Raw genomic sequence first — 15,122 nt, 5'->3', positions numbered from 1 at the left:
CATCAGTAACGGAACAAGGCTTAATAGATTACACGTGTGTTCCAATAACAGAAGCAGGTTTCAAAACGTGGGTGATAAGAAACTTCTGTGAATTAAAAGAACTTGTTCCAATTCAAAGAAACTAAGAACCTTGAAAAAAGGTTTGACGAAATGTTAACGAGAATGGACAATTTAGAGAAGAATATAAGTGAATTGATGGAGCTGAAAAACACAACACGAGAACTTCGCGAAGCATGCACAAGTTTAAACAGTCGTATTGATCAAGCAGAAGGAAGGATATCAGAAGTCGAGGACCAGCTCAGTGAAATGAAACGAGATGACAAGAATGCAGAAAAAAGGATGAAAAGGAATGAGCAAAGTCTCCAGGAAATATGGGACTATGTGAAAAGACCTAATTTACGTTTGATAGGTGTCCCTGAATGTGATGAAGAGAATGAATCCAAGTTGGAAAATACTCTTCAGGATATCATTCAGGAAAATTTTCCCAACCTGGCAAGGCAGGGTAATATTCAACTCCAGGTAATACAGAGAACACCACAAAGATATTCTTCAAGAAGACCAACCCCAAGGCACATAATCGCCAGATTTATTAGGGTTGAAATGAAGGAGAAAATACTAAGGGCAGCCAGAGAGAAAGGTCAGGTTACCCATAAAGGGAAACCTATCAGACTTACAGCAGATCTCTCAGCAGAAACCCTACAAGCCAGAAAAGAGTGGGGACCAATATTTAACATCCTTAAAGAAAAGAACTTTCAACCCAGAATTTCCTATCCAGCCAAACTAAACTTTATGAGCGAAGGAAAAATTAAATCTTTTGCGAACAAACAAGTACTTAGAGAGTTCACCACCACCAGGCCTGCTTTACAAGAGCTTCTGAAAGAAGCACTCTACATATAAAGGAACAACCAATATCAGCCTTTCCAAAAATATATCAAAAAGCAAAGAACTTTAACACAATAAAAAATTTACATCAACTAATGGGCAAAACAGCCAGCTAGCATCAAACGCCGGTATTAAACTTATATATATTTTAATTGGATAAAAAGCCAAAACCCATCGGTATGCTGCATCTGGGCCCATCTTACATGCAACAATACACAAAGACTCAGAGAGAAGGAGGAAGATTTACCAATCAAACAGAGAGTAAAAATAAACTAATAAACAAAAAGCAGGAGATGCAATTCTCGCCTCTGATAAAGTAGACTTTAAAGCAACAAAGATCAAAAGAGGCCAGGAATGACATTACATAATGGCAAAAGGATCAATGCAACAAGAAGAGCTAATGATTCTATAGATCAACGAGATAGAAAATTAACAAGGATATTCAGAACTTGAACTCAGACCCGGAACAAGTAAACTTAATAAACATTTATAGAACTCTCCACTTCAAATACACAAAACATACATTACCACCTCCCACCTATTCCAAAGGTGACTATATAATTGGAAGTAAATCACTCCTCAGTAATCGCATAGCATTTTATAGGTTTAAATTAAATATTGGTTGGCTGTTTGTTTGTTATCTTCTTCCCTTATTCCTTCCTGACTACATCATTAAGTATAATTATCAGTATAAAAGAGGTTTTCAATACCCATTACTAAATTGCATTCTAGCCTGGGCAAGAAAGCAATACTCCCATTCTCTCTCCCTCTTTCTTTTCCTTCTCCCTCCTCCCCATTCTCTCTCTCTCTTTCTCTTCCTTTTTCCTCCTTCCTATTCTCTCTCTCTCTTTCTCTAAAAAAAAAATATATATATATATATTAAATATATAAGCAAAAGGACTCAGCATAGATTTTCTTAATCTAATTAACAGAAGGCTAATTTGTTATGATATACACAACAATAAAGCTGTACAGATTCAGACAATTAAAACATTCACATGTAAGCTTATTCTTTTCAGGAATTAATATTACTGTTTTAATAGTATTTTATAGTTATAATATAACTTACTAATGCATTATAACTTATCAAAGTGAATTTCTTATTCACAATCTCAATTTAACCTTCCAGAAGATCCTATACAATAGTTATGGTCAGTATTGCCATCTTGATTTGACAGATGAGCAAACTGAGGCACAGACAATTCAAATAACAGGCTTTAGAATGAATGACCATAATAGAATTAAGAACCCAGATAGGATCCAGGTTTTCTAATTATTAGTTCATGCTACTTCCACTACACCAGGATGCACCCTGTATCAACGACTTAATTGAAAGTTTAAGTTAAGAGTAAGTCTGACTCTCAGCTTTTGTTGGGAGGAGACAAAAGTGTCACTTTCTTCAGTGGTCCAGCATCCAGGTTCCTCTGACGATAGCCATCTTTATCATGACACCCAAGTTCAAGCCCAAGAAAATCAAAGTCTGCATCTTATGTGTGCTAGTGGGAAAGCAGATACCACATCTGTGCTCTCTCTCAAACTGGCCCCCTGGGTCTGCCTTCAGAAAAGCTGGTAGTGACATTGACATTGCCAAGGCAATCGGTGACTGGAAGTGGCTGAATTCTAGTGAAATTGACAGTTCAGAATGGACAGAACTAGGATGAAGTAGCACCTTCCTTTTCTGCACTGACCATCAGGCTCTCAAGGAACCATACAGAGACAGAACGAGACAGTTACATATTAAACATAATGGAAATATTGCCTTCTATGATACTGTCAGCAGCTCCTGAGCAACATAGCATAGATCATTATCCATATAATTCTTTGGAATCATTAAAGTAAACCTGGGACTGACCACTGTGTGGGCTGCAGCGTTGATAGCTACATTCTCGTGACATCGAAAATGACATCAAGAGAGGTGTGGTGGATGCCCAGTTGGTAAAGGGCGACAAAGGAAAAGATTTCATTAAAAGATAATTTGACAACAATGAGAAAGGAACAAACAATATGTCTAAATTGTCTAAATGTTTTCTTTCTGAATCTGATAACATAAATTCAAGTTTTTCACAGTCACAATTAGTATTTACCAGCTCTTCTGTTCACATACGAGCAATGATGTATTTCTTGGCTCTTTATCCAAACACTTTCAAGAGAGTAACAAATCTGAAATCCAAGTGAAATCCCTTCCCACAACTGAAACCCAAAATAACTACATGGTATTTTAAGAATTTAATAGAATTATATAAATTCAATCCAGGAAGGATGTGTTTGTGAATGAAGATATACACAGATTAACAGTATGTTTCTTGGTGGTGGCAATAATGTATAATTTTTACTTTATTCTTTTCAGCAACAAATGTGTTTTACTGTTACTTGGAAAGTTATTTTCAATAATATTCAAGGAGCTTTTCCTCTTAATTTAAATACTCTATTTCCCATGACACAGCCTCAGGAGGTCCTGACAACATGTGCCCAAGGTGGCTGTTCGGGACACAGCTGGTTTTACAGATTTTAGGGAGACATGAGACATCAATCAATACGTATAACTAGTACATTGGTTCAGTTTGGAAAGGTGGGGCAGCTCTAGGTGAAGGTGGGGCAGCTTAAAGTGAGGAGGGGGCTTCCAGGTCTTAGGTAGATAAGAGACAAACAGTTGCATTCTTTTGAGTTTCTGCCTCTCCTAATGAGGCAATCAGATATACATTTATCTCCATGAGCAGAGGGGTGACTTTGAATAGAATGGGAGGCAGGTTTGGCCTAAGCAGTTTCCAGCTTGACTTTTCCCTTTAGCTTAGTGATTTTGGGGCCCCAAGATTTATTTCCCTTTCACAAAGCATAGGTTCAACAAAGTATGGACAGCCATGTAGAAATATGATTGGACAAAAAGGGTGTGATCTAACACTAACAGACTAAATGGGGAAACCCAGCAAGGTATATCTCTCTAAATTCTTCCTGGCCTCTTTGAGCATGCGTTTCTTCCTTCAAGGTGTGAGGCAAGGATCTCTTTGGAATGGGGGTTTTATGACCTACAGTCAAACAAGGTAGGTCGGATTTTTTTATGGCCAGTTTTTACACAGAAAGGAGAAGAGAAAGTTAGGGTAATATTTTTAGGTGTTATGGCTAGCTTTGTGGGAAAAGGCTCCTGGTTTCTACTTGCCTTGGGGAAGAGAGATTCTAGTTTCCAATGGCTAGCCTCATGGGAGAATGGGACTGAGAGACAGAAGGACAGGAGAAAGGCAGAGAAAAACTTTTGCATCTGAGGCCTTCATCGTGGGCATTGTTCTGAGCCTCCACAACATCAAGGCGCAGCATTAAAAATTCCTCAAACTGGAAACAAAAGATCAAGCTTCCAAGGAGGAAAAAAATAAGATCTCATAAAAATAATCAGTAACCAGAAATGTTTTCACAGTTCTCAAAAACAATGCTGGAAACCAGTAGGAAATGAAACTAACCTTCAATATTCTAAAGGAAAAAAATGATTTCCAACCTAGAGTTCTATATCTGACCAAACTATCAATCGAGTTTTAGGATTAAAGGCCAGGCATGGTGGCTCATGCCGGTAATCCCAGCCCTCTAGGAGGCTGAGGCAAGTGGATCACTTAAGGTCAGAAGTTCAAGACCAGCCTGGCCAACATGATGAAACCCCATCTCTACTAAAAATACAAAAAAATTAGCCAGGCATGGTGGCAGGTGCCTGTAATCCCAGCTACTTAGGAGGCTGAGGCAGGAGAATCCCTTGAACCTGGGAGGCGGAGGATGCAGTGAGCCAAGATCACAACACTGCACTCCAGCCTGGGCAACAAGAGCAAAATCCATCTCAAAAAAAAAAAAAAGTTTTAGGATTAAGATCTTCAACAAAATTTTTGTATCTCATGCCCTTTTGTCAAAAAGCTACTGGAAAAAGCTTCCTCTTTCCAGGAAAGAGGAAGCCTGGAACACAGGAAACAGAAAGGCCCAACACCACACAGAGTAAAATGGTCCTTCAGGATGATAATAAAAAGAAGTCACAAAGTGACCCTGTGTGCCAGACCCCACAGAAACAGGTCTGAAAGCCATAGGAATGGCTCCATTTGGAATGGTTAGACTATTTGATTGATACCATATTGAGAAGACATTTAGACAATCAGCAGAAGGGCAAAGACCGTTAGGGTTGAATTAGTGATGAGTACATGGAATAAAAAAGCAAGCAAACACAAAAAATTTAGCCTGCCCTCCAGGGACAGGGCTGAAACTCTACTGTAAAGTAAAAATAACCATAGTTGACTATTTGCCTCAGCTGTGAATTCATTTACATGAGACTAATATTGTAAATACTGAATGTTGATCTAACAAAAATTACACTGTGTAAAGGAGGTGGCAGAGAAAGAGTGTTTGTGTGTGGGACCGTGTGGGGATGCAGGGAGAGAGCCAAATCCTCATCCTCCAGCGAGGGAAGCCAATAGATAACAGCCCAGACTGGTAAAAGCAAGAAATAGACATGCAACTCACAGAAGTGGGAGGTAAAGACCAGCGCCATTATCTAGACAGTGGTTACCTCTGGAATGGGGAAAATGGGAAAGAGGAGGGCTGAGCCCTCTTGGGCTTTTTGTAATAAATCTTTCAGAACTATTTGACTATTTAACATATGTGCATGCAAAACTTAAACAAAAATTAAAATGTTTAAAGATCCATTAACTCACTCTTGTTGGCTCACTCTTGCCTAAAGGATCATGTCTTTAGTTTGGCATCCAAAGCCCTCATAATTTGTTCTCCTTTCCTCCATACCCATCTCAGGCCCCCCGACCTCTGCAATGGGGTCACACTGAACTTCTCTCAATGTTTTCAGATACTATGGCCTTGTTAGATCAAGGCCCTCACTCTTGTCACCTCCTCTGTGTCACCATTTCAATCCCTGTCCTCCCAAAACCCTTTGTTTATTCTCCTGGTAATGCACTAAGCAGCACATTGTGTTGCTGTTAGATATAATAAACTCTAAGTTTCTCTTCAAAGAATCAGTATGTCAGTATGTTAGATCTCTTATTCTTTAACTCTCCATTTTAAAGTTTAACTTCCTTATAGTTTCAGTAAACAACCTTTTCCACCAATTCTAATCAGTAGTTTACATCTGTTCCCCAAGTCCCCTGCTCTGTCCTGACTCATCCTAGTCACCTGCTCTGGTCACCTGCTTTGACCTGAGTCACCCCTGGTTACCTGCTCTGACCTATCCTATAACTGTCCTTCTCACCAAACTACCCACCCTGCCACTCCGGCTTGTACCTCTGCTCTCTTTAAAATAGCCAATTGAAATTAGCTTAGACTATGTGGTCTAACCCTGGCCAGTAGGGGAATGACACAGCAGTAGGGGTGACCTCCGTCAGGAATAAGAATCCCTTCCCCTCCCTTGTCCATGTGTGTGCTCGCCATTGTTCCATCTGTGAGCCACACCCTTCTATAGAAGTAAACTGCCTTGCTGAGGAAATTTAAATTCCAGTGCTACTTCTTTTGCAGCACTGAAAATTTACACACCACATTGCTTCCATTTTTTGCAGGTTTACCACCCCACTGTCACCCTCAATTCAACCAAAGACATATACATGGTCAGTGCCTTGCCCTTAGCAGGGGCTCAACAAATATTTCTGGAACTCAATTGAACCTAGGATGCAAGTGCCTAATAAGAAAGGGACCCATAAAAGTCAGAAACACATGAAGAAAAGTTAAGACACATGGAGAAGTTAAGACACTTTGGGAGGCTGAGATGGGTAGATTACCTGAGGTCAGGAGTTTGAGACCAGTCTAGCCAAAATGGTGAAACCCCATCTCTACTAAAAATACAAAAGATTAGCCAGGTGTGGTGGTACAAACTTGTAATCCCAGCTACTCAGGAGAATGAGGCAGGAAAAGCACTTGAATCTGGGAGGCGGAGGTTGCAGTGAGCTGAGATTACACCACTACACTCCAGCCTGGGCAACAGAGCAAGACTCCATCTCAAATAAAAGTTAAAAAGATCTTGGTTTCCTTTGCCAATATCTCTAGTTTTGTCTACTGCCAGACTCAGGTCCAAGTTAACCTTTTAACTTTAGATCTGTTTTTGTGAAAAATCAATATCCCAACACCCACAGGTATGGCCAAGTGAACTGAAGCATCCCTGCCCCCCAAAAGGCATGTAAGAAGAACATATATGTTGATAGTTTACCACAGGCTGTTGTTTAGCTGGTGAGAGGTGAGAGGACATATATACTTCAGGCCAGAGGCGAGTGACTACAGAAAATAAAGGGGATTTTAAAAGCAGTGTGAGGAAAAGGAAGGAGAGAAAAGGGACAGGGATGGAAGAGTAGAAAAACATTAATTGTCACAGGGAGAGGTCCAAAAAAAAAAAATCTAAGCTTTCCTGTGATGAAATCATCCTTTCTATAGTTCTATGAAACATCCAGTAAAATCCACATTATTCCCCAATGCTTCTGGAGTTCTGTATTCTGGAGATGTAAAGAGGCAGTGAGGCTGAACTTAAAGTTGGTTACGGGGTGACAACATAGGCTATCCAAAGGGTGCAGTCGATTTGGGGTATGACTATTCTTGCACAGTGTCACAAAGATGTCTCTCCAACCTTACTGCGGTCATGCTCACCTTGAATAAGGCTTTTTGTTGTTTAATAATGCATACTCTTTTTTCAAACACAAAGCTCCAAAGACATGGGGAGTTGCAGCAATCATCAAAATGAGAGGCTGCTGCTATGGAAACATCTGCTGTTCACGGTGGCAGTATTTTTTTTTTTTTTTTTGAGACGGCGTTTCGCTCTTGCTGCCCAGGCTTGAGTGAAATGATGCGGTCTCGGCTCACCACAACCTCCACCTCCCAGGTTCAAGCAATTCTCCTGCCTCAGCCTCCCCAGTAGCTGGGATTACAGGCATGTGCCACTACGCCCGAATAATTTTGTATTTTTAGTAGAGACAGGGTTTCTCCATGTTGGTCAGGCTGGTCTCGAACTCCTCACCTCAGGTGATCTGCCCACCTCAGCCTCCCAAAGTGCTGGAATTATAGGCGTGAGCCACTGCGCCCAGCTGGCAGTATTTTCTTAATAAAGTCACCAAGTAAAACTTTTCCTTTTGATTATCTATTTAGATATATCAATGTTTTCAGAGGTTGGGTCAAAAGTAAAATGACATAGAGGTGGGGTGAGGGTGGGGAACACTTAAGCAGTTTGCGTTGTAGTGGAAAAAGTCATTAAGACATAGACATAAGAAAGAGGACTCTAGCTTCATAAATGACATCAAACATTAATTGTCACAGGGACAGATCCAAAAAAACAATCTAAGTTTTCAAATCCTTTCATCTTGTTTTGTCTCAACTCCTCTGGCCAAAATGAGATTGTCACATAATGTCTCTGAGCATTAATTTCCTCATCTGGAAGAAAGAGATTTCAAGACCTGCTGACCAATGTGAAAGGAAAGTAATTCTTAGGTTCCCTAAATCACTGAGCTAAAGGGAAAAGTCAAGCTGGGAACTGCTTAGGGCAAACCTGCTTCCCATTCTATTCAAAGTCACCCCTCTGCTCACTCAGATAGATGCATATCTGACTGCCTCCTTGGAAAGGCTAATCAGAAACTCAAAGGAATACAAGCCTTGTCTCTCACTTATCTGTGACATGGAAGCCTCCTCCCTGCTTCTAGTTTTCCTGCCTTTGCTTCAAGTTGTCCTGCCTTTCCAGACCAAACCAACGTACTTCTTCCATATATTGACTGATGTCTCATGTCTCCCTAAAATGTATAAAACTAAGCTGTGCCCCAACCACCTTGGGCACATGTTATCAGGACTTCCTGAGGCTGTGTCACCGGCCCATCCTCAACCTTCGCAAAATAAACTTTCTAAATTAACTGAGACCTGTCTCAAATTTGAGGGATTCACAAAAATATGGAAAAACTCTGTCTCTACTAAAATTACAAAATTAGCCAGGCATGGTGGCACACGCCTGTCGTCCCAGCTACTCAGGAGGCTGAGGAAGGAGAATCGCTTGAACCAGGAGGTGGAGGTTGCAGTGAGCTGAGATCACACCACTGCACTCCAGCCTGGGCAACAGAGCAAGACTACGTCTCAAAAGAAAAAATTTTAATTTAAAATTAAATTAATATCCTCTAAAGTTTCTTACAATTCTAAATTCCTTAATTTTAGGACACAGAACCAGCCCCTGAATAAAAGAATAATTATCCACAGAATTTCTTCTCTGGTCTTGATTCTGAAAGGTACAACTGGTTTGTAACAAGCCAAAAATACATTTTACAGCAGTCGTCAAGAAAAGAACAGAATAAAGATAATCTTTGCTTCCTGCAGAAGGTGGTTACCAACACAACCCTCAATTTTACTGCCAAACCCATTTAGTCATCAGATATTTGGTACCCAAGTAAAATCCATTCAGTCCCTGATTACACTGTGAAACCTGAGGACATTCAGAAAAGTGACAAGAAAGAGATCATGTTTTGTTCATAAAAACATTTTTCAAATTAAGCCATCACATCCTAAAATAGTAGATTAGAATCACCCAGCAGGACTTCTTCCTGAAAGCATGCAAATGCACAATCCTTGTTTAGAAGTAAGTGTCAATTACTTGTGCAGATACAAAAATGACTAATTGCTGACACCTAATAAGACACCTGTCAATTTTCCTTTTTTTAGCTTGGCTACTTTCAATTCATAGGAGTTGCCCAATACAAACAGCATTTTGCTGACAGTTTTGTGTGTGCTTCAGCAGTGATAGCATTCAAACTAAAATGGAGCATCAGATATTTCTGCCCATTTCTTAAAAATACATTTTAAGAATTACAGTATTAACCACGAATGAATGGCTGCCCAGCCTCACAAATGAGATACAGAAATAGCATTGTTAAGTCCATCAGAGAAGGAATAGCTTTCCATCACCACTCCAGCTAAATGGGAATGAAGATTTCCTAGAAGAGTCCACAAATAGAAAATGACATTTTCCTGGAACAGAAAAATTCTAGTGAAGAACAGGAGATTATCTTCTTTTGGGATTTTAGGATCTTACAATTTATATTAATTATATTAAATTAAATTATGTCAAATAGAAGAAATATATTGATAGTTAAGACAGATTTCAAAGATGCTTTTGTGTTTGAAATTAAAGGATGCATTATTAAACCATAAAACGCCTTACTCAGGCTGGCTATGACAATAATTAGAATCAAAGTGAGGTTACACAGGTTGCCGAATTAATCTAAACAATTCAAATTAGACAAGTGTGTTCTGCAGGGCCCTTTATGGCCTGAGTACCATGAAAATGGAAGTTATTTATATATCAGGAAATCATTCCTGAACATGAAAAAGTCTATTGCTTTAAAAAGCCTTTTGGACTAACTATAGCTGATTCACACCCTGAATGATAAAATTATTTATGTATTCAAATTTTTAAAGAATTCTTTGAAGAGCCTCATTAGCATGCTTTTAGAATTCTTTTTCCAAATTTAGATTCTGAAATTCACAATGAACAAGAATGACATTCCTTGTTTACCAAGAAACAGTAAATGAAGGTGAATCAGAATACAGACAGAATACTATTTTGTACTCCCTTTGGTTTTTTTAAAGGAAGACTTTAGGGAAATTTTATCTGCCATTGACCTCAGATATTTTTGATAATTTTCTTTAAGGACACGTTAGGAACAACAACAAAAAAAGTACTCATTTTAACAAGATCTTTCCATTTGTGGCTACATGGGCAGTAGGAAAGAATTGAGGCCCATGTGATTCTGTTACTAATGTTAGAGCTGGAAGATTTCTTTCAGATCATCTAAATCATCCTCTGATTTTATGCATGAGTTCCCGATCCATCATTTATATTTACATTTATATTTTTTAAACATTTGTACTTACAAGTTTTCTTCATGTGTTGATACCAAGATCCCGGATGTCATTTACTCCACTCTTCTAAATTCATGTGACTTAATAAGGTAAGAATCTCATGGCTTGTTTAGTGACAGAGTTAGTATAGCTTAAGATTTATTCTAGCCTGCTATAGCACTGGAAATAGAAAGAAAGAAAGAAAAACAAAACTCATGAACTACATGTTACCACTTGTTTACTGCTGCACACAGGATATAGAAAAGCATTCAAAAATGCTGATTGAATGAAAGAGCTTCACTGAAGAAACCACTACTGTATATATAAATAAACCATGCAGAAAGCCACAGAACAGATAGAATCCAAGGCTCGCTTTATCACCAATTCACGGTGTTACTCTGAGCTAGTTACAATCTCTCTGGTTCCCAGACTACTCCTCTGTCATTTTTTAGATTTAATTAATGTTTACATAGATTGCATATGTGCCAGGCACTACATTAAGGGCTTTAAATACAATGATTAATTTCGTTCTCACAATGATCTGGTGAGCAGGGCCAGCTTCCTGGCAAGTGTCACAGGGCCCATACTCAGAGGGGTCCCACACTTGGTTTGATGTTATGCTGCTGCCAGCTGGAAAGGTGAACAAGGGGCCCAGCATTTTCATTTCATCAAAATTTGAACAAGAGGCTCTTGCAAGCTATGCAACCAGTCCTACCTAGGAGGTAAGAACTATTATCACCCTAGTTTTACAGATGGGGAAATGGAGGTAAAGGGAGGTCAAGTAACCTGCCTAAAGTCAAACAGCTAGCCTTTTTTTTTTTTTTTTTTTTGAGACAAAGCCTCACTCTGTCACCAGGTTGGAGTGCAGTGGTGCCATCTCAGCTGACTGCAACCTCTGCCTCCCAGGTTAAAGCAATTCTCCTACCTCAGCCTCTTGAGTAGCTGGGACTACAGGCACATGCCACCATCCCAGCTAAGTTTTGTTTTGTTTTGTTTTGAGATGGAGTCTCACTCTGTCGCCAGGCTGGAGTGCAGTGGTGCAATCTCGGCTCACTGCAACCTCAGTCTCCCAGTTCAAGCAATTCTCCTGCCTCAGCCTCCTGACTAGCTGTGACTACTGGCAAGTGCCACCAGACCCAGATAATTTATGTAATTTTTTTGGGTGGAGACAGGGTTTCACAATGTTGGCTAGGCTGGTCTTGAACTCCTGACCTTGTGATCCACCCACCTCGGCCTCCCAAAGTGCTGGGATTACAGGGGTGAGCCACTGTGCCAGCAGAAAGCTCATCATCTTTGAAGTCAAGTTTCACATCCAGGCCATGACTGTGACCACTCTGGCCCCCTGCACTCAGGGATAACACTGGAGGCCTTTATTGCTAAGTTCCCTGATATTTCTGCAATTCCAAGGCCCTCTACTAAAAAGCATGTTGATTTCACTCTTTCCTTCTTCCATCAATGCTTTTTATAGATGCAGAATTGCAGTGAATAAAGAAAAACACAAACAAGCCAAATTTGAAAAAAGAACTGCTTAGCTAAATGAAAGGTGAGATGGTTTTAAATGGTTGTGGCAGGGGTTTAGCTATTTAAATGACGAGCTAAACAGGATACCTTTTTGGCTATTTCAGACTCTGATCCTCAAATTAGAGTTTTTAGGAGTGGGATCCAGAGCCCTACATGGGGAAGACCAAGTTAGCCCGGCATGGTGAGGCCACAGCAGAGGCGGGACACATCAAAGGAAGCACTCTGCACTGCCTTTTATAGACGTGAAAACAGCCCAATCCCCCTGCTGTCCAATGGGCAAACATAAATAAATGGTTTGCATCAGCTGAGGATCAAATGCTAATGAAAACAGTCAAGATTTCCTCAGAGCTCTGTGTCAAAGGTCAAGTCTCCTGTGGAGAAAAGCAGCTGGCTTCCTGTGGCTCCTAAATTTTCCAGTCCAAGTCTTTCCACACCCACCTTCCATCGAAGGTAACCTTGGGCGATTCATTTTGACTAGAATATTTGAGCTCAAGGGGATGGAATGTAGACATTCCCATTAATCCAGGGCCTGGTTTATCCCATACAGTCTCTGAGAGTTTATTATTATTATTATTATTATTATTATTATTATTATTTGCTGTCATTTAAGTTTCCATCTACTCTCTGCTTTTGATTTTTAAAAATCATAGCTGAGTGCAGTGGCTCATGCCTGTAATCCCAGCATTTTGGGAAGCTAAGCCAAGGCAGGTGGCTCTTCTGAGCCCAGGAGTTTGAGACCAGCCTAGGCAACATAGCAAGAACCTGTCTCTACAAAAAATAAGAAGCTTAGCCAGCCAGGTGTGGTGGCTCACACCTGTAGACCCAGCTACCTGAGAGGCTAAGGTGGGAGGATCAATTGAGCTTGGGAGGTTGAGGTTGCAATGAGCTGTGATTGCACCACTGCCCTCCAGCCTGGGTGGCAGAGCAAGACCATGTCTCAAAAAAAAAATAAATAATAAATATAAAAACAAAATAAAGTCTGGTGCGGTGGCTCACACCTTTAAACCCAGCACTATGGGAGGTTGAGGTGGGCAGCTCAATTTTGACCAAGAGTTTGAGACCAGCCTGGCCAACATGGCAAAACCCCATCTCTATTAAAAATACAAAATTTAGCCAGGCATGATGGTGCATGCCTGTAGTCCCAGCTACTTGGGAGGCTGAGACGAGAATCTCTTGAACCCAGGAGGCAGAGGTTGCAGCAAGCTGAGGTTGCAGCGAGCTGAGATCGCGCACTGCACTCCAGCCTGGACGACAGAGCACAACTCTGTCTCAAAACTAAATAAATAAATTAAATTAATTAGAATAAAACTCTTATTTAACTACCAAATGTAGATCAATGAAAAGGCACTCCAGATTTGGGCAGAAATGATGCCTCTAAAAAGAACCACAGAAGCTGCTATTCTAAACCAAGCACACTCCTTCCTCATTGCCAAACACCCTTGCCCAGGGCAGACCAGAACCATGTGAGCAACACCGAACAGACCAGCAATGGATGCTTAAGTATGCATTATATGAAAATGAATGGATTTAAAGAATCTCAGAGTTATCTGATAAAACAATATAAATTTTCTGATTGTGTCACAGGCGTAGAGTAACTCTATCTTGAATAGGGGGCTGGGTAAAATGAGACTGAGACCTACTGGGCTGCATTCCCAAGAGGTGAGGCATTCTTAGTCACGGGATGAGACAGGAGGTCAGCAGCACAAGATACAGGTAGCGAGAACTCTGCTGACAAAAAAGGATGTGGTAAGGAAGCCGGCCAAAACCCACCAAAACCATCATGGCAATGAAAAGACCATGGATTGTTCTCACTGCTCATTATATGCTAAGTATAATGCGTTAGCATACTGAAAGACACTCCCTCCTGTGCCAAGAGAGTTAACAAATGCCATGGCAATGTCAGCAAGTTACCCTCTATAGTCTAAAAAGGGAAGGAACCCTTAGTTCTGGGAAATTCCTACCCCTTTCCCAGAAACTCATGAATAATCCACCCCTTCTTTAGCGTATAATCAAGAAATAACTATAAGTATACTCAGTCAAGCAGCCCATACCACTGCTTTGCCTATGGAGTAGCTATTCTTTTATTTCTTTACTTCTCTAGTAAACTTGTTTTCACTTTATTCTATGGACTTGCCCTGAATTCTTTCTTGCTCAAGGTCCAGGAACCCTCTCTTGGTGTCTGGATTGGGACCCTTTCCCGGTTACAACTGGATTAACTAAAACCAGTGGGATTCCATAGTTCTTTGACTGTTAACGATTTTCTGGTTGGATAACAAGGGCATCTATGCCTTTTAATGCTTAATCAGTTAGCCAGCCACCATCTCCTTAGAGGTCCTCCAACCTGTCTCTCTGCTCTGAACTACCAGGGACCAGGTGAGGACTCCCAGAAAGTCTTTCTTAACCCAAAATCCATTCTACATTTGTCTGTTATGGAACAACCTGTCCCTGCAATCTGGCCTGGTATTCCTTTCAATGACATCATTGCTTTGTGTGCAACTAAAAGTCAGACACACCCACCCTAAAAAATCAAAGCAGAAGGTTGAGTGCAGTGGCTCACGCCTGTAATCCCAGCACTTTGGGAGGCCAAGGTGGGTGGATCACGAGGTCAGACATTCGAGACCAGCCTGAGCAACACGGTGAAACCCTGTCTCTACTAAAAATACAAAAATTAGCTGGGCTTGATGGTAGGTGCCTGCAATCCCAGCTAATGGGGAGGCTGAAGCAGGAGAATTACTTGAAACCAGGAGGCAGAGGTTGCAGTGAGTTGAGATCGCACCACTGCACACCAGTCTGGGTGACAGAGCGAGACTCCGTCTCAAAAAAAAAAAAAAAATCAAAGGAGAAGATGCCCCATGAAGGCCATGGTTGGCCCCAGGGAGCATGGAAGGATTTGGTCT

At 40.6% G+C, this 15,122-nt stretch overlaps 1 protein-coding gene across 4 annotated transcripts in view; it reads right to left on the bottom strand.

The window, feature by feature from the left end:
- The window catches only part of MAP3K7CL (MAP3K7 C-terminal like), a 76,620-nt gene that overhangs the window by 42,033 nt on the left and 19,465 nt on the right, over window positions 1-15,122 (bottom strand). For 2 of the 4 annotated variants that reach the window (XM_012446711.2, XM_012446720.2), the window contains exon 1: window positions 10,738-10,799. The exons of the other annotated variants lie outside the window; for them this stretch is intronic. The gene's annotated coding sequence lies outside the window, so the exon portion shown is untranslated. Of the gene's footprint in view, window positions 1-10,737; window positions 10,800-15,122 lie in introns of those variants that run through there. 4 annotated transcript variants of the gene reach the window in all.

The sequence above is a fragment of the Aotus nancymaae genome, unplaced genomic scaffold (assembly GCF_030222135.1).
Source record: "Aotus nancymaae isolate 86718 unplaced genomic scaffold, 86718_ANA_hifiasm-v0.15.2.pri h1tg000022l_1, whole genome shotgun sequence".
Classification (NCBI taxonomy): Eukaryota; Metazoa; Chordata; class Mammalia; order Primates; family Aotidae; genus Aotus; species Aotus nancymaae.
The sequence above is the reverse complement of the archived record's forward strand: the minus strand, read 5'-3'. Positions and strand labels throughout refer to the sequence as shown.